The following is a 27,005-nucleotide window of genomic DNA, read 5'->3' as shown; positions in this document are numbered from 1 at the left end:
CCGTCCCCATAGCAACGCCCGACGAACACAGTCCAGGGGAATTTTTGGTTTCATAGGAGTGTGAGAAAGCCGTCCATATAATCTCCATCTGCCTGGAGAAAGTGCTGACCTCAGACATTTTTTTTTCTTCTCTCCACCTCTTGTTGTTATTGACGTATGGCCAGGGCCCTAGATGCGTAACCAAAACACACGTTGATAGTTCAAGCAGATGACATGAGTCAGATGTACCTCACACACAGAGCGAGCTGATATGTCAGCACGGAATAAACTGCCTTGTTTTCTTTTGTCGTCATCCAAGACCTCCACTCCCTGAGAGGCGCACGGAGCCCTGACATCACGGGAGTCGGAGCAGAGCGGCGCTGCACCGCGCACCTGTACCGGGTCTCATATTTCTGATGGGGGTTGTGGTCGGACGGGATTTGGCAACCTGGCCTCGCGCTGGTGCCAGCGAGCAAACTGTGAAGACTCTCAACAGCTCCCTGTCCTCGAGTATCTTTTGAGTGTGTATACATGGGTTTCCCGTTTACCAACGAAACTAGATGCGCGCGCAGCCGTGGGGCAGAAGACGCTTGGTGGCCGTCCACAACGTTATAAACTTAACCTAAATAGTCGGCTGCTGTAAACTACAATCGGATTGTTTTGTATACCCCTGTTGTCTCAATGATAATAACATCTCATTTCAGACTATATTTCAAAGTTTGCCATTCATTTGCATTATTTATATAACATCGTATTTTGTCATTTTTGGCGAAGACATGCATTCCGTTAGGGATATTGAACATATTTAACATTCTCTAACCATCGTGATTTCGAATTGGTTTTCAGCACAAAAACTCATTTTATTATTGTGCTCTTTTGCATTGCTCTATGCTGTTCTATGGTGCTTTCTGCCTCTTGGTTGCGCACGCATGTTTTCGTGACGTTGCATAGAAATCCATGTATAGAGTCTCTCTTTGGGGCTGACTGCATGGATGGTCATTGCTTATCTTCCTTTGCAGAAAGTCCCATCTCAATGGGTCTAGGCCTATTCCTCCAAACCACCACCTCTAAAACACACACACATACACACACACACACACACACACACACACACACACACACACACACACACACACAGGAGGTCAAATAAAGACCAGCCTTCTTCTCTCCGGCTTTCTCCCCTGTTGCCTTAGGGTGTTTTCAACGCTCACCATTCTCAGTGTTGCTCTGAGGAGACACGTCTTTATGTTCCGCTATGTTTGTCATTCCTCTTTTCCGTCAGCTGTACATCAGCGCATCTGAAAGAACATAAAGGGCTGGTAGCGAAAGTGTGGTAGCGTACAGTATTTGCTTTGCCCTGAAATGGTGGTGACAGCCTCATGCACTGTGGATGCACTAGAAGTGATGAGATATGATTTAAAAGCCTGAGATAATTACGCAACAGTTTGAACTCTGCCGAAGAAAGCTCCTCTGCTTTAAGGATTCTCCCCTGTAATTCAAGGGACAGGGGAAACTGGGAACTGGACTTTCTTTGTTTTGGCACCCCCACGCACTCCCTGATTTTAAGAACCATTTGTGTGTGTCTGTTAGGAACGCGTCATGAGGATGGATCAGAACAGATAACACCGACTGCCATAGTATTCTTGAAAAGAACATCACAATAAAGAAAAGCCAAAAATATTGGATGTTGAGGAATATTGGATGGTTATGTCACTCTACAAGTCTTTCTGTTCATCTGTTGATTGTAAGGCTAGTTGGTCATTGCCACAGCCACCACTAGGTGGCTCCACTTATTTACTTTATTCCAAGAGCACTCAACCTTATGGCACGGGGTTTCTGGTGTCAGAGCAGTGGAAGGCTGAGGAGTTGCAGTACATGGCCATAAAGGCAGTTGTTTTTTTGGAGCGGGCCATGTGTGTAGCTGGGGGACCACACCAGTTACTGGCGGCTCGACGTGGAAACCCGGGGCCCCTGCCGTGATAGTGGGCCGAGCTGAGCTGTCAGAGAGGGCTGTTGGTTCTCTGAACCTGATAAACCGCCCACAGGCCTAGTTCACTGGCACCCATCTAAAGAGGCTCGGCAACACTTGAGCACTGGACTTTTTTCCCCCTATGGTGTTTTTGTTGTAAGGAATGAATTAGCTGCGCGTTCAAGTGCTTGGTGTTTTGGCAGGACACGAAACCTGGTATGAGCAGGCATGGAGGCCTGCAATCTTTGTCTCTCTCTTTCTCTCTCTCTCTCTCCTTCTTTGTTGCTTTTTCACGTCTATTTCATGCTTGTGCTCTTTCTTCATTGGCCCCCCTCAGTCCCCCTCTCTCCCCTATAAAAATATGTGTTTTTGGTGTAGTATGTTGTTGCTGCTTGGCGAAGTGATGTTGAGCAGGGGGCCAGGACAGGCGCACGTGCCTAGGCTACTGCTCCACTCTGTGTTCACGTGCCGCCAGTGAAGAATTGGGGCTACGAGGGGCTTTATTGGCTAAAGCACGACCGAGCCAGAAAATGACACTCAGACTCACTTCAGAGGTTTTTTTGGCCTCCCTCTGTGTTTGCAAGTGTGAATATGTGTGTGTGTGTGTGTGTATGTGTGTGTGAAAGAGAGAGAGAGAGAGAGAGAGAGAGAGAGAGAGAGAGAGAGAGAGAGAGGATAGCTTGCGTGTGAGTAAGCTGTGAATGTGTGAGTCTGCAGGATTTCTTTAGTCTAGTTTAGCATTTGTTTGTGCATGTATTTGTTTGTTTTCTTCATGTGTATTTGTTTACATGTGCTTAATCCTGTGCGTGCGTGCGCGTGTGTGTGTGTGTGCGTGTGTGCATGTGTGTGACAGAGAGAGAGAGAGAGAGAGAGAGAGAGAGAGAGAGAGAAAGAGAGAGAGATTATGTCTGGTTGTGGGCGGACGCATTTCTGACAAAGCTGACATGGCGCCCTGGCTGTCATTTGGCTCGTGAGGCTCTCAACACGTTTGGCTCTGCTGGCACGCCGACCCTGGGAGCCGCTCCCGCTATAGCAGCCATCTCCCGGCCCTGTTGACACACGCGCTGAAAGAAACCCTGTTGTCACCCTGGCCCTCCGAGGCCACGTCAAAACCCGAAACGACATCATGACCAGTCCAGTCTCCTGGCGAGACAGTGAGAGGGAGAGAGAGAGAGAGAAGAGAAGAAAAAGAAGGGGAAAAAATGAAAGAAAGATCAGACGAAGTAGAGCTGGAGTTACTGTAATGCCCTTTTAAAGCCTGGGGGAAATTGCATAGGAAGGCTCATGTGCTTTTTCTGTGTCCTTGGGGGAGGATTGAGGTCGAGGCAGCAGGTGGATCTGGCGGATCGTCCCTGACCCCAAACTCACAACAGAGGGACACCAGAGAATTTCTGAGACCCAGAGGGAACATCATCCCCATCAAAGGGGAAAAATAAGCTATTCTTAATGGGGACCATGCACAAAACACCAGGCCCTTGTTAAACACGAAAATCATGCCGGCATCTCTGCTCCAATGTCACCATTGCATAATCATGATGCCGCTTTGTAGGGATATGAGCTAAACATTCATCCAGTGTTTTATTGATGGAAAACGCTATTGGTTCTGGTTCAATGTTGACTTTATTTGGAGACGGTGCTGACGAGAAAGTAATGTTCTAGTTCTAGTTCAGAGCGTGGCGTAGCACCCCATTGGCCACAGTGAGCGAGGGCAGAGCAAGTGGAAAAGCCATGGGTGGGTGGGGGGTGGGGGTCTGTTGGGAGATGGGGGGTGGAGGGGTAGGGGGCACTCCTGTCGGTTGGCATCCAAGGAGAGAACACCAAAGACTGTGTGTGTATGTTTGGTGTGGGGGTTGCCTGTGTGTGTTCCAGATACTGCAAGTCATTACGATTCTGGAAGAGTCCAGGAACAGCTCCTGATGTTCAAGATGGTGCCATATTTAATAGTACCACACACATTACTGTATGCACACACATATTGGTACACAAACATGCATAAACTTTTGTATATTCGAAGCAGGGACTGAAAATAGAATGATTTTCATTTTGGTTTGTTCTGTGCAAAAACATTATTTTTTTGTTCAGGCACAGAAAATGCCCTTGCTTTAAAGAAGCCCTATGCTAGTCTGGTTATTCATTCGCTGTTTCTGGGTTTTCGCCTGATTTGGGCTCGCATTTTTCACGACATAGCTCCCCCTGCAGCTTCGGTAGCAAGTGACTGCTACGCTAAAGCTAGCGAGCTAACCATCAAGAAACCAAGCTAAACACATACAGGGCTCACAATAAAACGGTCGAGCTAACACATTGTTCAAGAGACTATCAAACCACCCAAGTTCACCCAAGGGTAGGCTACTTACAATTTCAACAGCAACAAAGCCAAGTCGGAGTCCGTTTTGCAGTCTTCTTAGAAACTACAATCTGACTACATTTTCGAGGCCTTCCGCCGTGTCACATCCGGATTTCTTCGGTCCGGGACCAGAAAGTTGCATATTCGTTTTTTCCGCGGAGAAGCACTAGGGGGAGACGAAGCACCCACCAAACGACCCAAAAAGTGTTGTAGAACCATCAGAACGACTCTCAACCTGCATAATTAAGGTCATTTTTGCTAAAATTGTTGCATAGGGCTTCTTTAAGTGCTCTAATAGCCTAACCTATGTGTGGTGCTACCAACTGCATGACAGGCCTATAGATATTTTTCTAGTGTCTTTGGTAGCTTATAGGCTATGTAATGTAGGTTACATACTTGGAAAATGCAGTTAGATAGTGTTTAATATGTAAATCCTTTTTATCAACTAGTAGGTGGTAATTCATCCTATAAGGGGTCTGGGGAACACTGTGCAGGTTTCCAAGCCTATGGAAATAATATTCAAAGAAAGGTCAATCGGGACAATAAATACTGTTATTAACTGGTTATCTAAAATTGAAAATAATGTTTTCACTCTTGAACAAGTGAAATTGGTTTTGATTTTCGGTTACGTTCATCCAAAAATTGTGGTCGTTTCCGGTTTCCATTCTGTTTCTGTTTTCACACACACACACACACACACACACACACCTTATATATCCCTTATATCTGTCTTTCTCTCATACACACCCATAACCCACAAACACACCCATGCACAAGTGGTAACAGGTGGCAAAAGGTACATTTCACTTTGGCACTGTTCTGTTGACAGTGCATCCTCCTGCCCTTCCCTTTCCTGTAATCTCAGCACTCCCTTGGCACCATTTAGCTCAAACAAAGGCCTTGCTGTGCTGTGGGCTTCACTGCTGTAGTGGTGCCCATTTCCAACCAATTTACAGCAAGACAGATGGTGAGATGGCAACTGCTGAAAAAATTGTGATGGTCTACCTGTTGTTTTCTAAAAGCTCCTCAACAGCTAATCGTCTCCCAATGTGGTGGATCTGGAAGCCGTTAAGAGCCTGCATGAGAGCTAATGGCATCGGTTACTAACCTGAAATAGCTTGATGTGACACTTAACGGTTTCAATTTGTCAGCTCTCTCTGTGTTTTCCTTTGTTTATCTTTTTTTTCGTCTTTTGTTACAGGAGCTGAAAAGTATTGTCGCTAAAAAAGAAGGAGCTTTCCGAAATTTCTGGATGGAATGTCTCCGTGGAGACAAAGTGACTTTCCCCTTGGATGTGGAGCGCCACTGGAAAGGAGCTCCACAATTAAGGGAGCAAAAAAAACAGGTGAGCGTTGACACAAATTGGTCACGATGTTTGGAATGTCTCTCCACGGGGCAGCTTTGAGTTATAGCTGGTGAAGCCAGCAGGAGAGGAGAGAGTAGCCGGGTGATACCCAAACAGTCCCAGAGAAGTGAGGAGGGGGAGTGATTGAGTCATTATTGAAATGAAAGGCATAAATCAAAAGAACCATAGCGGCAACAATGGAGAAACAATAATGTGAGGAAAGATAGATGGATGTTAGGGGGTAGCAAGGTGTGGGGGAGTGAAGCTGAAAACAGAGAATATATATATATATATATATATATATATATATATATATATATATATATATATATATATATATAGTGTAGCGTCGGTGGATGTACATGTTTAATGTTGAATGAGTGTCTCCCAGAATGCAGTGCGAGTGATTGCTAGAATGTGTAATGTCGGTTATAATAGTTGTAGTTACGTTTACCATGTTGTGTAGTTGTTAGCGTGTTAGTCTCTTTGGTTGTACCTCATGTGTTTATCCTCGTGTTGATGTGTGTGGTAAACCCTTATTGTGTGTTACATGGGCGGCTGAGACTACCCCTGTATTGCCCTATGTAGTTATCCTAGTATGTCTGATTGTGTCTGAGTCTGTCTGTCCCAATAAATGGCTGTCCTGGCCAAAGGTGAATCTTGTCTGAGGGTGAGATTGCTACATTGGTGTCAGAAGTGGGATGGGACCCTCCCGGGGCGCAAGATCTACGACAGATCAAGATGGAGAAGAAGGCAGAAGACCAGACCAGCAAGATGGTGGCGAAGCTCAGCAGATAATCCAATGGTCCTTCTAAGGACTAGCCAGCTCGCTGAGCTCGCCACTTCGGAGGATGGAGGACCTTCCGGCCCGGCGCAGGACCTGTGCAGGCGACCAGCAGGACCAGCCCTGCACAGCCGACAAGAGCTGCCAGCGCTGGAGGAAGCGGCTCCGGCTGATGTCGCGGAAGTGTCCGCGGCTGGCAAGAAGTTCCCGGCTCGACGCCGATGTCGATGCTGCCGTCATCCGAGGATCTCATCCATAGAGAGCGCGAACTCTCTGACGACCTTGGAACACGACTACAGCGGCCGGGTTTACACCGCCAACTACTGAAGAACTTCCAGAGCGTCAGCTGCCGGTCGATAGTGTGATGGAGTCATAGCTGCTAGTTCGGGAGCTTGCGGTGCTCCAGCTAGTGACCAAGAGGGTAACGTCGACCTGTAGAGCCTTGGGAGCTATCGTTTTGTGGACTGTTGAGATTTGAAGTGCGCACGTTCCGGTTGACGCAAGTCTGCGCAATGTTTTTCACGTTTTGTGTGTGAGTTCCTGTGTGTCCCGAGCCTGCTGGGAGGGTCAGGGTCTCCATTTCCCGCCACAGTGGAGCATCGTTGTGCTCGAGAGACAGCCGACGAAAGTTCTACAACAGGGCAGCGCGAGGAGGGACCTCGACATGGACTGCTGACCGCCTGGAGATCGTCACACTGTGGACAGGTGGCAACGGCCACGAGCTGTCACAGTAGCCAGAGGGGGCAACCGAACGTCCAGGGGTTCCAGCGTATCCGGGGGTTTGGCTTGCAGTGGGACTGTTTGCTTCTGTTTGAGGTAGCGCAGCTGCACGGCGGGAAACCGAGGGCCCAAGCGACACCACGACCCACGTCTGGCCGGTTCTGGTGCTTGTTCGGAGGAGAACTGACGTGACAGAGGCAGCCGAGAGCCCTTCCAGTCGGGAGGGGTTATCGTGCAGCCGGAGGCTTTCCGGTCACTTGGACTAAGCACTGGGACTGACACCGACGCAGCCGCGAGCGGTGAGCTGAGCTGTCATTGCCGGGGACGACAATGGCTCGGGAGGGGGTTATGTAGCGTCGGTGGATGTACATGTTTAATGTTGAATGAGTGTCTCCCAGAATGCATTGCGAGTGAATGCTAGAATGTGAGTAGTCCTTATCATGAACTATCTGTCAAAAATAAGCCCCACCCCCTGAAACGTCATAAATCACGTCATAACCACGCCTCCTTTTTAATGCAAATTAGCCATGTGGTTGTCACCACGTGTTGTTTGTTATTGTTATTGTTTTGTGAGTCATGTGACAGTCATGTGTCTGGTGTCAAACAATGCCACGCCCCCTTGGCATCCATATTGGATGTAGTGTCATGTGACAGTCATGTGACTGATGTCAAACCCCTGGGCGGCCATATTGGTCATATAATATAATAAAAAAGTTTAAATTGGTTACCATTTCGCTAGGCGCTTTGGTTAAAAAGGTGTCAGCCAAATCCCATGTACTGTAATTTTTATAACTAGAATCATGGGGTCGTGTGTGTGTGTGACCAAATGGGTCTATGCCTGGAGGAGGTGTTGGGCCCGGGCATGTCACTGTGTGTGATGTTTGAAGCCCCTTTCATGTGTCTTATCATATAGTTGGCTAGCCGGAGTCATACTGTTTAACTGATTACAAACACAGTGATTAATTATGTATGTATGTATTGGGGGTCTAAGAAGCCCCCACACTTTGTAGAGGCGGTGTTGTGCCCAGACATGTCTCTGAGTTTATTGTTTGAAACCCCTTACATGTGGCTCATCAAACAACAGGCTAGCCGGAGACGTACTGCTTAACTGATTACAAACACAGTGGTTAATTATGTATGTATGTATTGGGGGTCTATGAACCCCTTCACTTTGTAGAGGAGGTGTTGGGTCAGGATATGTCTCTGAGTGTATTGTTTGAGACCCCTATCATATGACTTGATATAGGCTGGACTATTCCATGATGCTGTGTAGCGACTGTCCATAGCAGGCTGTACAATATCCTTCCAAGAGTCCCTAAACATCACCCAATCTGCATCACAAAATGAAATGTGCGCCATGTCGTCTGAAAACGCCAAATCCGGAGATGTCAAAGCGTATAGCTTCACACTGCGATCTTCCTTGTCAAAAACATAGCCTCCTATGCGCCCATCGTTCAACAACCATTGGTATTCCACGCCATCATTAGGTTTACTCAGAAAATTAACAAAAGTTTCAGGTCTCCTCCTTTGCGGTGCATAAGTAATTTCAGGATTCGATAGCTTAGCGCTAACAGGCGTGAGTGTAATCCGTCTCTTTGATTTTGCAGATTCAATCATGTCAGCCATGGTAAGTTCTGTTCAAAATCACTGCTAACAATGATAGCTATACATCACCCACAGCTTTTATAATCTCAATCCTAGAGACATGCCGGGGCAAAACACACCCACTACAAAAGGGTTTATAGATAACCAGGTGTCTGCATACAGACGTCACTACTCATAAACAGATCTTTTACAATGTTATCAGCACTAGTGTACGTAGGTAGTAGGCAGACCCCCCACATGAAAGGGGGCTCAAACAACACACTCAGAGACATGCCCGGACAAAGCCGTGGCCTACTGGTTAGCACTTGTAACTTATAGCTAACACATTTTTTCAACCAGAACCTCTAACAACATGCTAAACAGGTCAACGGCTATGCTCCCAGAGTAAACTTTTGCTTCTCATTTGTATCCCTTCTGTTGCTAAGGAGGCTAAATGGTGATTCTCTTTTAAGGATCATTTAAGTATTACTTTTGTCACAATTATTTCTCCTAATTTTGAGAAATAAAACAAGCAAAATATGAGACACATAGCAATAAGACAAGTAGGAGTCACATAAGAGATTAGTTTGAGAAGCAGGAGAAGTACAGGAGATCTCTTATATGTTTGAGTGTAGTCTCACTTACAACTTGTTTCTCCTTAGGAGAAATAATAGAGCAGATGGAGTCACATAAGAGATATTAGTTTGAGAAGCAGGAGAAATACGGGAGATCTCTTATATGTTTGAGTGTAGTCTCATTTACAACTTGTTTCTCCTTAGGAGAAATAATAGAGCAAATGAGGAGACATTGCAATGAGAAACTGTTGAGAAGTAGGAGTTACAATTGAGATATCAGTTTGAGGGTCAAAAAATAGGGCACTCCATAGCATTTCAAATTTTTATTTTATAAAACAAAGCAAAACAGTTGTACTTGATGGACTTTGAGCAATGGGAGCTTGCACAGTTGCCCTTTAAAATGGACTTCAAGCAATGGAAGCATGTTAATGCCTTGATATGTTCTTTTTAAAGATTGTGTATTCTTATTTTTTATTTTTTTGTGTGTGTGAGTGTGTATGTGAGTATTATTTTTAAAAGCTGCACAAGCAAATTGCATTGTACGGACCAACTGCACAATGACAATTTAAGTCTATCTATAAATCATACAACATAGAGGAATGAACTAATAAACAATAACATAAACAAACTGAACTTGTGCCAAAGCGTGCCATACTGTGTACAATGGTGGATGAAAGCGTGGGCTGGTCAATCTGCGTCTTTTATCCTGGTGGTGGAACCAACCAAAGGGAGGAGGGAGAGAAGAGCAGAAAATAGAACATTGTTAGTTTGTGAGCCACTCAAAAATACAAAGTAAGACATTTGTTTGACCGTCTGCTTTCATAACTGTGGGAATTTTGATACAGCACAAAGATCAGACACACCTTATTAATCACTTAAACACAGAATGGGGGATGTGATAGCTACCACTCACATTTGCTATATGTTGCCCAATTGAAAAACAGATTGTTTTGATATATTTGTCAAGCTTAAACAAGTGTGTTGAATTCCCTCACCTCATCTAGTGAGTAAACTGTATTGTCAGACTAGGATTAACCCCTATCCATCTTACCACTAGGCAAAACCTTGTTTTGGTTGGACTAAGCCTATTCAGTGTAAAAAAAAATGGGCATCTGAAAATAGTTTAGTTCAGAGTCCTGATGTCAAAAAAGTAATTTGGGCAATTTTTTTTGTCATCTGGGAGCTGGCTCTATAGTCAGAACGCATAACAACTAAATGCAGCGTTGCCTTGTTTAGTTCTGATAGTGGGTTTCAACAGGAACATTTCTCCTGTGATCAGTGAGGTTTAAGTGATGAGTATTGCTGGAACATGTCACACAGTCTCATTGAAGGGCAAATCTGGTGTAAACTGATTCAAAGCCTTGTTGTTCGAGCTCACCAGGCACTGTCCAAAGGACAAAGAACAATAAAATGTGTCATAACCTAGACAAGTTATGGACAAGAAAGTAAAGCTGACTCAATATGGCAAAAAAGCCTTCGGTATCTTCTTTCCATTACAGGGTTTCCCCAGGTTTGACCACCCCAAATAAGACTTTTTTTAAGACCACTTACATGAAAATTAAGACCTACATCACACCCATTATGCGGTTGTAAAACACCAGATCAAATCCATAATGACAATTAAAACAACACTTCCCCATGATGTGCTGTCCTCTCCTTTCGACTGATTATGTTGATTCATTGCTGCCGGTGCGAAAACCCAAAGTATTGTTTGCGCATATCCTAAGAAATTAGACTAGTGTAGTTGCCACGATACCAAAATTATTGTTTCGATACCGATACCACATCAAGAATTGCGATTTCGATACTTCTTCGATAATTCTTAAAAAATGTATTTGATTTGGGGGCCCAGACCACCTTGACATCATCAGTAATATTGAATATAGTGTTATCATTCACACCAGTGGGCATCCTAGATTCTGCTTGACTCTTTCCACACACACGGAAAATTATGGCTTATTTCATATGTTTCTATTTCATATACCTTCGAATTCATATAAAGTGTACAGTTAATGTATAGTATTTTTTAATCTGCATAATTACTATTAATCTGCTTAATTGCTAAACATATTTAGTCATTTGAATACTTAATATTTATTTTTAAACTATTACACCTAGGCAAATTTTAATGTGGTGTGTAGGCCTAGGTGTAATTGAGTGTTTGTCACTTTAAGAAATACGTGAGTAATTACTGTAGCCTTCAGTCTCACGGTTTTAGGCTAGTGAATAATAGTTGCACATAATGCATAAGGATATGTGGATGCAATTCATTGTTGTCTGTCATTAGATAAAATAAATGTAAATAAAAAACTATCAAGTTCATAGAAGGGATCATGTTCAATAATGATTTTAGCACTAATTACGAATGACATACATGACCTGAGCTAGCAGAATTAGTTAGCAAGGAGCTCTCTCCAGATGTAAAAGTTTGCAAAGGTTGCGCTGCCTATTTCTAAATGACATTAAACCCAATAGTAGACCTACGTACATCTCATAGCCTAGGTAGGTTATGAGAGGTGCAAGTGAGCAAATCAACTTGATATTAGCCTATTATTATGTGTTACCACAGAATCACTTAAGCTAAACTAGCAGCCATGTCTCGCTGTTTATGGCACGACAGCTGCGCATATGTGTGTGAGGAGAAAAGACGCACAGCCACAGGCTTGGGGAGGAGGCACTAGAAGCATGCCTTGTGCACACAAACAAGAACACGGTCATTCTTAAAAGTATTGATACTAATAAAATTAGGTATTGTGACAACTGCTAATAGCTATTGCAACACTTTTGTAGTATCGGTGCACCGTGCAACACTAAATTAGACGATCTCTGACGTTAATCAACCCCCTGTTGAATTTTCACATTGTTGTTGTTTTTTCCTAGCCTAGAAATCTAGACGCACCCTAGCGGCGGCAAATTAATTTGCTCAGCCTGTACGTCTAGTATCAAACCATAGGGATTTCTATTGGCTGACGCCGTGGACGTCATCCAATCACAGCACTCTATTTTGTTAGAGAGTCTTAAGGCGGGCTTAACAGGATGGCGACAGTCCTGCGACAGTGAACAACAAGGAAGGTGGCTATGGCAAACGAAGAGCGGTTGTTTGAATCGGCGTTGGCGCCAACTTTGGAGGAGTTGGACTTGTGCTTTTCTTTGAAAGTTGAGCAACACAATGCACTTAAGTCATTCCTTTCGAAGAAGGATGTATTTGCCGTTTTGCCGACCGGATACGGATATGGTCGTAGCGCTGGCCTATTGCATGCCTAGGCAGTTTGAAAGACATTTCTCTGCCCGCCCCTTGGATTAAGCGAGGTGAATGGCTTGATTCCAGACTATACATTTCAATGATATAGGATGGCCCGCCAGGCTAGTTTTTTCCCCCATTTCACCTTGCTTGCAGGCTAGTATAATTAAAATTGAAGACCGTTTAAAAAATTAAGACTTTGGCAACGGAATTTAAGACTTTTTCAGACCTTAATTAAGGAACATGACATTTAAGACCGTTTAAAGACTTTTAAGACCCCGCGGCTACCCTGCATTATGTCAGGAATACCAAAAGTACTTCTATACGGCTCTGGGCTATACTTCCCTGTCCATAACTCAGATTTGGCTGTGCCACATTTTCTTTTTCCTATGAACAGCACACAGTGATTTCCAACAAGAGCTATGGATCAATTCATACCGGATTTGTCCTTTAAGCGATTTGTAAACAAGGAGTGCTTTAGGGTCAATCCGGTAAATCAAAGACAATGACTCAATATTACATCTAAATTAGCCCAAAACATTTAGCTCTGATCACTCAAGAGACACTGACAATTGTCAAGAACAAAAACAAAATACAGAAAATACAGTATACACCAGGGGTATTCAATTAATCTTCAGCGAGGTCGTTACGGAAAATTTCCTCAAGCAAAGGTCCGGAGCATCATAATGTTTAGGCTATGTATATGTATGTATGTATAATATATATACAGGGGCGGAGCCAGAGGGGTGGCTCCGGGTGGCACAGGCCACCCTTGAGATTCGATTGGCCACCCCAGGTGCCACCCCAAATCCTAGTCTACGATTGGCCATTAACATGGTGTAAGGCGGGACCTTTCTTGATGCACTTGCAGCAGTGTGAAGTGTCAGACGTCAGAAATGTAAGTGGCAAACACACTTGCCTGCGGCACAATTGAACTGCGGAACGAAAGGTTTCCCCGATCAGGAAATACTCCTTAATACGCAACTTTGTGTAGGCTTAACAGAGGTAGCGTTAATATCGTGCCTATGACGATGACAGCTTTAAAAAAAATATATATTTATTTCACTTGTCTCGCTGGATTGAAGGCAGAATGTGGGCTGTTGCGCAAATAGATGAATGAGGGTCGGGAGATTCCGTTAACAAAAACCTAAAGTTTTGCTAACATTTTCTCCATTATTATCGTAAAATACAGAGGGTCCCCGTTAAAAATTGACACTTCATTCACGATAATGGTGATTCACGCAGCTGGGTGACATGTAAGTACAACTGCAGCCGCTTGGGGGCAGCATAGTCCGCTGTGGCGTTCAACGGTCGAACTGGACGGCGCATTCGACAGCAAGGGCTGTGATTGGCCGAGTTTTCAGTGCGTTTCTCTGTTTTTAGCAGCCCCTGCAACATGCTAATCCACTGTAGCCTAAGCTTTGTACATAATGTTAAACATAGTTTTGGATTCAGTGGCAAGATTTCTTGATTGTATAGTGCCTGTCTCTCAGTAATGTTTTAAAATGAGAGCTTCGTCAGCTGGCAGTAGGCTACTTTGTCGGTAGTCATGAGAAGTTCGCTTGCTAACAGAACATAAAAATGCTGCCCAGAAACCTTGTGAATAGTTCTGACACTAACGAGGTTGAAATATAGCCTTTGCCTACAGCATCTCCTTAACAGTAAAGTTAACAAAATTACAGCATTCATATGACAAAGGAAAACGAATCCGGTCACTCAAGACTGTGCCGCAGCCGTGGGGCAGAAGACGCTTGGTGGCCGTCCACAACGTTATAAACTTAACCTAAATAGTCGGCTGCTGTAAGCTACAATCGGATTTTATTGTATACCCCTGTTGTCTCAATGATGATAACATCTCATTTCCGACTATATTTCAAAGTGTGCCGTTCATTTGCATTATTAACATAACATCGTATTTTGTGACATTTTTGGCGAAGACATGCATTCCGTTAGGGATATTGAACATATTTAACATTCTCTAACCATCGTGATTTCGAATTGGTGCAGTTGTCAGCACAAAAACTAATTTTATTCTTTTGCTCTTTTGCATTGCTCTATGCTGTTCTATGGTGCTTTCTGCCTCTTGGTTGCGCACGCATGTTTTCGTGGCGTTTCATAGAAATCCATATATAATGAGCGCATAAAACGACTTGTTGACGTTTTGGGACATTAATCTACATGTAGGCTACGTTAAGCTTTAAGGATTGTATGTCCTTAATTTATTTATATAGGCCTATTTAGGCTACTTGCGCAAACCCTGGATACTTTTATTGCCACACAACAATATTGGTGGTATTTGTTACATTAGCTTCAAAAGGCACCGCTTCAGAAAGCTGCACTGCTTGTGAAAGAAGGGGGTGGGGGAGGGGAGCTTGCAGCCAAGTGTCGGAAAAATGCATAGCCTACAACACAGAACCCGCTTCTCGCATTAGTCACTGACAGTAGACACGCTTCCAGCCTAATGACTTTCACACATTTTGAATGATTTACAGCAGGGGTCTCAAACACCCGGCCCGCGTCCTGCCCAATTCCGGCCCGCGACGTATGACAAAATAATGTAATCCGGCCCTTGAGGCTATTAATTGCGACAAACAACGATACTGCTTAAAATAGACGATAGATCCAGGTACGGTGACAAATCTCATTTGTAGGCCTACTCTACTCTTCAAACCCAAAATCGCTGCGCAAAGTTTTCAGGAAATACTTGTATTACACGCGAGAAACACAAAGACGTCCATATGTAATGACGCGGAAGCGATGCAGGCCATAGTGTTGCAGAAATTGAAGCAGAAATTAAGCAGAAATAGGCCTACACCAAATGTTGAAAAACGTTCACGTGTGATGAAGTCTTAGGTAAGCTATGTTATTCACCTATTCTAATTCTGAAGAAGAATATCCTTTTGGAGATTATGATCGATCGTCTATGACAGTGATAGTCACGGTGCGTCTCTGAATGGAGGTGCGTGTATACAACGGTGTCCACTAAGCATACCATGCTTGTTTCGACCCTCTGCCCAACATAGCTTGGAGGTTGCAGTGGTAATCGTGATAATAGTGTCCGTAATGGATGAGGTACAGACAGCAGGGCTAGTAGAAATAGGGCTCTAAAGAACTACAAAGTCACCCGCAATATGATGCGAACTTCTGGGTACTGCAGAAAATATTTCTCAACTTCAAAAACACAGTGTCTAAAACTCGGTGTCATTCAGACTCAACCCTCTTGACGTTTGGTGATTAATTGACAGCTGTTTTGGGACACGTTAAACTTTCTTTATAATGAGCGCATAAAACGACTTGTTGTTTGGGACATTAAGCTACGTTAAGCTTTTTCACGTTAAGGATTGTATGTCCTTAATTTATTTATATATTTAGGCTACTTGCGCAAACCCTGGATACTTTTATTGCCACACAACAATATTGGTGGTATATGTTACATTAGCTTCAAAAGGCACCGCTTCAGAAAGCTGCACTGCTTGTGAAAGAAGGGGGTGGGGGAGGGGAGCTTGCAGCCAAGTGTCGGAAAAATGCATAGCCTACAACACAGAACCCGCTTCTCGCATTAGTCACTGACAGTAGACACGCTTCCAGCCTAATGACTTTCACACATTTTGAATGTCTTTCTATAGGCTAAGCATATAATGGAGATAGAGTAGAAAACTGGATTTAACTAAACAAATGTAACTAAGTAAACTGATTGTTTACTCTACAGTAGGCTATGTTCCCCCTCTCAGGCTGTACAGTAGGCCTATTGAAAGTAGGCTAATGAGCTCAATAGACACGTTAGCGCTTCCATTAGGAAACTTTCGTTGCAGACTTTCACAACTGATTGTTTAGCCTACAGTAGCCTACTGTAGGCCTACTCTACAGTAGCCTAGGCTATAGGTTATGTTCCCCCTCTCAGGCTGTACAGTAGGCCTATTGAAAGTAGACTAATGAGCTTAGACACATTAGCGCTTCCAGCCTAATGACTTTCACACATGAATGATTTACAGTAGACACATTAGCGCTCCACGCAGTGGCGTAACTAGGCCTAGTAGGTGCAGTAAGTGCAGTCGCACCAGGGCCTATGACCTCCGTCGCTACCCCCGCAATGCAATTGCTGGAAAATTCTATACCGGTCCTTTTTGACTACCTGCGTGCCTTTGACCAGGCCAAGGCTACAGCGCAGACACTCGCAAATAAATGGGGGTTCAGAGTACATTTGAAAATGTGAAGAGTGAAGCGTCACTTTGACGAACTATCGGAAGATAAACGCTTAACCGATGCAGAGAGATACTTAAAAGTGCAGGTATTTAATGCAACTCTGGACATCATAATCAGTCAGCTCTCCCAAAGATGTGCAAGCATGCGGGAAACTTGTTATGTGGTTGAGTATTTACGTCCTATGATCCTTCAACTCGCCGGTGATGATGAACTGCTTGAAAAGACCATTATAGCATGGACATTGCACCGACATTCCCAACACAACTCCTCTCATTTAGGTCTTGCTTTAAAGCAGAGATTTCACAGAAGTCATCTATTTTTCAACTTGCCAAAAGGCTGGTGGTAGATTATGACAGTGTAACATCCACATTCGGGGAAGTGTGTACTGCTCTCATGTTGTTTATGACTGTGGCAACAGCTGAGCGATCTTTTTCCAAATGTTCAACAATTGCTGGTGTACAGGCTATAATCAATTAGCTAAATCATTTGTCCAGCTGTTTAAAATTTTTTTCGTGTTACATTCAAACGCAAAAGGTGCTTAGATATATTTTGTTTAAACGTTGGCAAGCAGGCATGCTGCGGTTGCAATGAATGAGGATAATTGGTTTTATCTGCGGTGTTATTTTTTGCATTTTGAATATGACTCGCTCCAGCACGTCTACTTTTTTGCACAGTGCTTTCTTAAAGGAGCTGCACCATCTTACAACAATTGCATCTACATTTTCATATTAGAATGTTTTGTCAAGTGTAAGCTTAAACTACCGTGATCAAATTAAGTTTCCGTGCCCCCGCTGAAAGTCTCTTATGCTCTTATCGTTACACTATCAAATCTATAAGTAACCGTGACAAATAGGGTATAAGATATATAAACTCACGCTATTGTATTATCATATATGTTTGGTAATGGCTCAGCTTTCTCTGATTGTTCTACTGACTTGGAAACTGCATCATGGAAGCAGTAAGTCAAGTCGCATCAAAAATAGTAGTGGCAGAACTCCAAAGTGACACCTTGTGGTTGTTTGTGTCAACTGCCGTTTGTGCCATTTCTGCTGAGAAAATGGGGATCGTGATTCCTGAAGGAACCCGTCCAAACTTAACGGGGACCCACTGTATGTCTCCATGCAGGGCAGGGCTGGTTCTAACCTAGGCTAGGCTACTATATTTGGGTGGGCTGGTAGAAATTTTGGGTGGGCAACATAGCAAAGCTGTCAAATTGGATCAAAACTAACATAAACACAAAACAAACACAAAACAATCAGTACTACCTAGCTTGAGTTGCTGCAGCCAACAGCCAGGGATAGGCAGTATGTCTGATACATGTATGTAAAATACAAAATAGTATGTGGTCATTTTTATTTTATTTAGTTGGAAAAAAATGGCATCATATTTTGTATCAAAATACTTTATAGGTTTGTAGTTTAAAAATAGTGCCAAATTATTTTGGTAAAACCAATAACCTACTTTTGGTGATGTGATTATAAAAGTGCAAAACAATGAATGCAGCACTGGTGCTGACTTGTAATTTGCCCAGAGTTGTTGTGATCAGAATATTGAGATTCAGGTAGATAAGTTTCTTGAGAACTTTAGTCATCAAATTCAAACACATGGAAGTCATCCAATTCAAACACATGGAACCGGTTATGTGGTGGCCCTGCAAGAAGTTGCACCATGTGCAACGTGCACAATGTTTGCACACATCCACAATACACTCCTTCATACCAACCTCAAGTTTCTTGAGAACTTTAAAGTTCTCAAGAAACTGATGATTAATCATCTAATCGGAAGACATGGAACCGGTTATGGTTGCCCTGCAACAAGTTACCCCACGTGAAAATTTAATTAATAATTTGCCCAGACTTGTTGTGATCATAATATTGAGATTCAGGAGGATGAAATTGCTCACATACACAATACACTCCTTCATACCAACCTCAAGTTTCTTGAGAAAATAAACAAATAGACAAAAAAGCAGGTCAAATTATTGTAACAGCTACAAAAATAGATGGCCATAGAGTGGGGGAAATGTCTTGGATGAGTATATTTTGTATATCTTCATTTACAGTAATATAATAAAATTGATTATATTTTAATGTCGCCATGATGGAATTTTTTTTAGAACAGCATAGCCCAGTGACAGACAACTTAGATAATTAACTTTAATATGTTTATTAAATTTTATTCAAGTACAAAGACATTTTATGTGAGAGTAAGGTATTTGTGTTTTTTTGTCCTTCAATTTATGAGTATGGTGTTTGCATCTGGTTTCCCTAATGTATTTGTGCTAATTTCACATCTTGAGCCTGTTTCTGTTTATCTGGATGTTTTGCCTCATGCCACCCTTGAATCAGTGCCTCACTAGTGCCACCCTTGTTAAAAATGTCTAGAATCGCCACTGTGTATATATAATATTAGGATGGATGGATGGAGCCTAGTTGTAGATAGATAGATAGATAGATAGATAGATACTTTATTGATCCCCAAGGGGAAATTCAAGAAGATTGTAGGCCTAGGCCTAATGTTTAATGTGAAATAAAATAAGTAGCCTAAAAGGCAACATTCGAAATGAGGAGAAATAAGGCAAGATAAGAGTGATTGGGGAGAAAAACTGAGTAGCCTTGGCTATTTTAAAGATCTTAACGTGAACTTAAAATAAAATTTGAGCTGAGACAAGGCTGGTTCCTTGAACCCATTAATCAGCAAGTTTAATTTAATTTTTTTAGTTTTTTTTTTATGTTGACCCGAAATCCATCACGTTGTTGGGCAGTGAATGCATGTCGGCTTAACTAGATTGTGGTGGATCAATCATATTGCCTTCTTAAATCGTAAAATATTCTGTGGTCTCAGTTCACTGTTGAATGGGCCTAGCCTACCCTATGCTTGCTCAATATGCTTTGTCTAGTAGAGGTGCTTCAAATTGGCGCTTTTAAAAATCACCTGTCTCAGAATAGAAGAGGTCCAGGGCAATTCTGTGCAAAACTGTCACATCCATATTTAGCCTAGTTGGTGTTACGGACGTGACAGTTTTGCGTGGTATTGCCCCCGTATCGTTATATAAACCTCTGTTCTCGCTGTCTAGCTTCCTCCTCTTTGAGCAATCGATGATTTGAAAATAACTTACTTATCGTTAACTTAGATATCCATCTGATTGTTTCTCGTCCCGTCTCCTCTCCTCGCTCGTTTCAGGCTATCAGTCTCTTCCCCATAGTAGGCTACTTTACTCACTGACTCGACTTTATCAGAATTCACAGATTTCACTGGCTGAGTAGCAGCAAGCGAAATGATGGTTCCTGAAGCTCCTGAAGTAAATGCTGTTATCCTAACCAACGAAACATTTAGCGCAGCTTTGAAATCTAAATTAGGCTATTATGGTCTGGGTCCGGATAGGATCACGTCACGGTCCGGACTCGGATCGCGGTCCACCATTTGGTGATCCCTGGTATACACCATACAACAAATATTGTTGGTGAGTTAATCATTTTGGCCATGTCATTTTTTTTACTTTTGATGTATGTTCAGCCCATCTGTAAAATATCTTCATAAAACCATTTCGCCTCTATCATTTCTATGACAATGTGATTTTGTAGCTTTCGTAGCTACACAGTTTGATGTTAACTGTATAAAGGTTGAATAATTTTAGTGCAATAGAGGCCTACCCTTTATAAAAAGCCCACCAATAATGCTCACCACAATTGGAAATAATTTAAAATAAGAGAAAATTACCCCAGCTTCATGGATGTTTTGGAACCTCCAGCCCTCGTAACAAAAGCCTTCTTGACCTTTGCGGATTCCACAGCTGTCCATCCGCAGAGCGTTCCACAGTGCATAACGTAGGCTGCAAATAAAAAGCAAAATCAATCTATCAGTGTGGTAATAATAGCTCTGAAACTGACACTTTCAGTCATTGATTTTGATTAGCTGAAACGTGTTCCTTTCTGTTGTAATTCCCAAGTTACACAAAGTTACACAAGGTTACACATCCTTGTGTACACATCCCTACGCAAAGAATGGTAAAAAATGAAGTTGTTACAAGCTGTGGCCGATGTTCCACTTACCATTGTGTGACAGTCTACATGAACTATTTATTGGTGTAGGGGTGTCTTTATAAAACCATCAACTGTGCATAAGTTAAGACAACCAGAGGAATACAATAAATCATCTGTTGGAAATTGATCTTAATGCCTCAATTAAAAAATGAGGAAAAAATCCAACCTTTAAACACACCAATATTCTTTGTGAATGAATAAATGTTATTCCTTAAAATACAGGGGGCATAAGTAAGGAACCCCCTATGTTAAAATCCCATAGAGGCAGGCAGATTTTTATTTTTGAAGGCCAGTTATTGAATGGACTCAGGATACTATGCATCCTGATAAAGTTCCCTTGGCCTTTGTAATTAAAAGATAGATAGATAACCCCACATCACATACCCTTCACCATACCTAGATATATCATGGTTTTATATTAGGCTAATAGCTGGTTTGATTTGCATGCTACAGATTCTATTAATTGCAAAAGAAATGTTGACTGGTAAGTTATTCATGACTGCAGATGCTGACTTGCCTATTTCACGATCCCTTGACCGCAGCAACGCTACTTCCTAGTTTACCTGGGTTACAAGAATGCCCTTTCACTCCTGTTACAATATGCTGTAATTTATAGCAGGTTAAACAAAAGTGAGAACATATTGTGGGGAAAAATATACTTACCATTTTGGTACGCTGTTTGTTCAGCAATTTGATCTGATGGTCTAGCGTAGTCTTCCAGAGCTGCCGGCCTCTTTTCAGTGGAATTGAGCTGGAAGCAGTTTAAACCAGTGGCAATAACGTTAGCTTCATCATCTTGACTGACATCCCAAAGACATTTTAAAATTCCGTGCATTTTGGCTACAGCATGGCTTAACACCATTCAAAACATACAGACTAAAGCTGTATAAGGCAAAGTAAGCTAGCAACATTAAATTGTCTAACGTTAGCTTTATATACAAGCGGCACAGCCAGTGATGTAACTTACAAGTAGCTAACATTAGCTAGCTAGCTAACTTTCTGTGCTGCTTCGTCAGGTTGTTCAATGATATATTGAGTCTAAAAATATGCAAGAACGTTAGCAAATTACCAAAATGTTAATGTACCTTCTCTGAGTTTTCGTGGTGGCAAGTTCTGCACAATCCTTCATACCCACACACCGTTTCACTTGGTTTCACTGGGCGCCAAATCTAGACTGCATTTTCTGGTAGGCGTCTTCTGTACGCGAGTTTGTCATGTCCGACCATCATAGACCTCTGGAGTCTAACTTGATTTCTCTAACTTGCTAACAAGTCGCAAGTTAGCTCTGGGGTAGCAAAAATCAAATTGTGCCGCCTTCACGTACCATTGATTATAATATCTACTCGAAGGTTGAAGACAAAAGTGTGTTGAGGAAAACGTCTGCGTCTCCGATTTCGTCGTCTCCCTGCGCGAGAATTTAACAGGTGATCTCCTTGTATGGGCATAGATGGTAGCTTTTTTGTAGGCGAACTTCAGAGGTCTATCAGAGCATCGTCATGTGTGGTGGTCACATCACATGGTTAGGCCTACTGTTTGCAAATGTGAACTTAAAATATGTGCAATTAAAACAAATAAGCTAATGAAAATCATTTGAGAATTGTTGTACAACAGCTAGCGCTCTTACAGATCAGACTAATTTATAAAACAAATAGTTCTGGATGAGCATTACATTAGTTCACTTAGAGAGCTCTCTGATGGATAAGCCTGAGTAAAATATGAGATATAAAAATTGAGCAAGTCTGAGTATTGTATAAGCCTTTGCTGAGATCTCTTTTGTAAATCAAAAAAGGACTAAACTGAGATGACTAGAATGAGAACGGTTCAAGCTTGTGAAGAGATCTCTTTTACAGAACTGATGGAGCCTAATCTGAGATTTACCAAAATGATCTGAAATGAGAATTGCATGAGTTTACAGAGAGAGCTCTCTGGTGGATCAGCCTGAGTAAAATATGAGATGTATAAATTAGACAACACTGAGCATTATTTAAAATATTGATGAGATCTCATTTGTATATTAAAGGGAGTCTACACTGAGATAACTTAACTCTTTTGCTCCAGAGACAAACCTGAGAAGTGGGAGACAAAAGCAATAATCTAATTTTTATATCACTGTGATCTCATTATTGTCTAGGAGAAACAACTGAGAAAGAGAGGAGCTCTCATTTTAACATTTTCTTGCCCAGGGGTTTGACATCAGTCACATGACTGTCACATGACACTACATCCAATATGGATGCCAAGGGGGGGGCGTGGCATTGTTTGACAACAGACACATGACTGTCACATGACTTTACATCCAATATGGCTGCCCAGGGGTTTGACACCAGTCACATGACTGTCACGTGACTCACAAAACAATAACAATAACAAACAGCATGTGGTGACAACCACATGGCTAATTTGCATAAAAAGGAGGCGTGGTTATCACGTGATTTATGACATTTCAGGGGCGGGGCTTATTTTTGACAGATAGTTCATGATAAGGACTACTAATGTGTAATGTTGGTTATAATAGTTGTAGTTACGTTTACCATGTTGTGTAGTTGTTAGCGTGTTAGTCTCTTTGGTTGTACCTCATGTGTTTATCCTCGTGTTGATGTGTGTGGTAAACCCTTATTGTGTGTTACATGTGCGGCTGAGACTACCCCTGTGTTGCCCTATGTAGTTATCCTAGTATGTCTGATTGTGTCTGAGTCTGCCTGTTCCAATAAATGGCCGTCCTGGCCAAAGGTGAATCTTGTCTGAGGGTGAGATTGCTGCAATATATATATCTATCTATATATATCTTCTCTGTTTCTATATACATACAGAGAGAGAGAGACAGACCAGATAGATCAGAGAGAGAGAGAGACAAAGAAGGAGAGAGATGGAGAGACCTTTTCACAATCCTGACATTAAAATAAATATTCTCAATTATCTTTAAACACATACTGTACATTTTGAAAGGAATAAAAAAAAGACATTTCCAGTCAAGCAGATACAGAGAAAGGGAGAGAGAGAGAGAGAGAGAGACAGAGGCGGTTTACCAAAGGGCCCGCTGTCTCCTGAAAGTTCAGTGGTGAATTTATGACTGAGGGAAGAGGCTGCGGCCTCTCATTAACCGAAAGCACATCTCACTAAACAAACAACACAAATCAATTACCCACACTGACTGGCGGCCAAATGAAGGGCCCTGATAGCATAACCCACAACAGGAAAAGCAAATCAGCCACATGCTTTGGTGCCACCACCACCACCACCATCTCCACCCATTCCAACAACTAAGCCTGGAAACTGGAAATGTGAGGCAGACTTAACTCCAGAATGGTGATTGATTGCAAGATTGATGACTTTATTAACAGACAGATTCATTCTCTGCCAAACAGAAGAACGCCCTGCTCTTATTTGGGAAGCCTTTCCATTCTGCCGCACCAGTGTTTTGCTTTCGTTCACAGGTTCCAGTCATCTTTGTGTGAGGTTTGTACGTCAGCGCTCCCGCTGGGCACTGTGTCATAGCTTGAGATTTTCAACCTCTCCTTCCTCCGTCGCCACAGAGCCAGTTCAAAGAGAAACGCCAGGGCCCTTCGAATCGGATTTAAAGCAGCCCAGGGTGTAGATAAGGGGACTTCTAATAGAAAGCGTGTGTTGAGCGTGTGTGGTGATTACACGATGCTGTGCTCTTAACCGCTGCTGTGTTGATACACAGGCTGCTTCCAAGCGGCACCCTTGTAATGTGCCGCTCTACCCAGATAAGGTAACAGAGTAGCCACCATAAGCGTTTAAATGTTTATTTCCATTGTGATTACATTTCCATACACACAGAAGGGAATGGAAAGTTTGTTTCAAGCTCTCTTTCTCCCCCCTCTCCAGCCTGACTCTCAGCTGGGTTGTATCAAATGTGCGAAAAACCTGATCCCGACAGTCGAGAAAGCACCACAGGGCATGGCTATTTCGGTTACCCAGCACGATTCCACTGAATGTTTTTGGGAGCTGCTTTACCATCATCCTTTCGAAAAATCTTTTTTTGTTTTGTTCTGATCACGTTTTTTTGTCATCATCCACTTTAGAAGGCGCCTGGAGCCAGCACAGAGCAAAAAAAAGAGAGAGAGAAAAAAGAAACCGACTATTTAGACTGTACATTTCTGTGGCACCACATACAGAGCAGACTGCTCCCAGACTGTTCTTCCACATTTGGCCATCTCTGTCTGGCCCACCTGTCCTCACTGCATGAAGCTCAAGACTGATAGAAATACTGTAAGCTGCTAAATGGGGTGCCTAGTGACAAGGCATCTCGTGATATTGCTGGAAACATGTCCGTGTTGACCGGTTGATAGCCCATAAATAACACAAAGTTTGGCCGATTGGGTCTTGGCTGCAGGGCCATTTCTGGAACCCATTTCAAGTGCCTACTTCGTTGTGAAATATGTGTGGATAACAAAACAAAGGCAGCCCTGGAAATAGTAAACACATATACTGTACCCAAAAGCATACACTGTAAACTACTATACCTTGCGTTATGGCTCTTTGCCATTGTAGGGGTGAAGTTCAAATGGGGAAAACATCTTTTTCACTTTTCATTTGACTTTTCTCCTATTTTGAAAACCTGTTTTCAAACCTCTTCAGGATTATTTTTAATGGGGTGAGAGTTCAAAGTTGGAAACCTCTTGAACTTGTTTCGCCTATTTGAATACTTGTTTTAAAACTCTGAGATCTTAGTAATCTCATCATAAACATTTCCAGTAACCCATGGCATTTCTCTCTTCTCTACTTGACTCAGATCCTTCACTGGGGTCCAGGCCAGTTGGATCATTCCACCGTGGAATCAGGCCTGTTGGACCAGCACCACACCAATAATGCAAACAACAGAGAATTTGGGTACAGATCCCCAGTCATGCACAATAGTATAATCCAATTCCATGTGTTTGTGTCTTCTACTCTAAGGCCTTTGTGCTTGTCAGCAGTATCAGAAATTAGAACTGTTTTTTTTTTCTTTCACTCCTTTTTTGTTTCTACAAATAACCAGTGTTGGGAGTAATGCGTTACAAAGTAACGCGTTATTGTAATTCCACTACTTTTAGTGGTAACGAGCATGTAACGAAGTATTTTTGTAAATCAAGTAACGCAATTACAATTACTGAAATTTAAATGAGTTCGTTACTTGTTACTCTGTTGATCTTGAATGAACGACTGCAGACAAGATGACAGATGCACATTTGCTGCTTCTGATCTACTGTAACGTCTCCCGACCTTAGCTGTGTTTCCAGCGATTGTGTTTCATGTTTAGATTGCAGATGCATTCTTTACAGTTAATAGGAGCCTCCTCACATTCCTCCTTATTTCGGATTTATGCTAAAACACACAAGAGTGCATTAGGCTACAATTTAAATGAGCCTTTTCCCTTTCGTTTCCATCTCGTAAGCTCCACTACAGTAAAAGCACATTGTTGTTTATCTCTGCTCTTTTTCGCCTATTGCGCAAAAGCCTCGTTATATCAATTTCTCATTCTTACAACATAGCCATGCCACAACTAGCCTGGTCCTTCTCGCCTGTGACTACGTTTCTCTTAGTCATACAGTCTGGAACAATGTAATAATAATCTGTCTCCGTAATGGGCGGATGCTTATTTTGAGGTTTAAAATCATTGGAGTTCCCTTAACCAATCAGCAACGTTTGGTAATGACGTATGCTGTGCGCCGGAGTTCAGGCTCTTACGCTTACCACTTCTGCTCTCAGTAGTAAACAGACCGCTAGTATGCAGGCTACCTGATCGCAAGGGCAGTCTCTCCGTAGTGGATATATCTCTAACTTGCGCCAGCCACAGACCGAGAGCTGTATACCAAAAGCGTCACGTCACCGAGATTATATCAGCTCTTGTCACTCGCCAGTTTTCCTCTTATGTCTTCTCGCCGCTTATCAGACGATTGTTGTTCTACGCAGCCCGGTGACTTCGTCGGAGCTACGGAGCTTACTTCGTCCTCCACGGGCTGTTCAGACTACACTCTCGGATAAGTTGGATTGTACTGACGACTTACGTGTTATTTAACCTGGAGCTTGCTCAGTTAAACTAACAGTTGTTCGGCATAAAACAACGCAGCCTCACCTTGAGCCACACGTTACTGTCCACAAGCACGGTAGCCTCGCCTGGATCCCAGCTCGGCCACAGGCTAGCCTCTGTCAAACACAAACACGGAGCGGTTTACCTTGAGCCCAGCTCGGTAACCACTAGTCCCAGTCAAGCA

At 42.7% G+C, this 27,005-nt stretch overlaps 1 long non-coding RNA gene across 1 annotated transcript; it reads right to left on the bottom strand.

Annotated features, from left to right (window-relative positions):
- Positions 1-92: 92 nt before the first annotated feature.
- LOC121698311 lies at positions 93-25,903 on the bottom strand. The gene is made up of 3 exons (XR_006026738.1): positions 25,787-25,903; positions 12,957-12,961; positions 93-104 (listed from the first exon to the last, which is right to left on the bottom strand). It is a non-coding gene; the product is annotated as an uncharacterized LOC121698311 (long non-coding RNA).
- Between the last annotated feature and the right edge of the window lie 1,102 nt (positions 25,904-27,005).

This window comes from Alosa sapidissima, chromosome 23 (genome assembly GCF_018492685.1).
Source record: "Alosa sapidissima isolate fAloSap1 chromosome 23, fAloSap1.pri, whole genome shotgun sequence".
In the NCBI taxonomy this organism is placed as follows: Eukaryota; Metazoa; Chordata; class Actinopteri; order Clupeiformes; family Clupeidae; genus Alosa; species Alosa sapidissima.
Note: the sequence above shows the minus strand (reverse complement) of the source record. Positions and strands in the feature narration are given on the sequence as shown.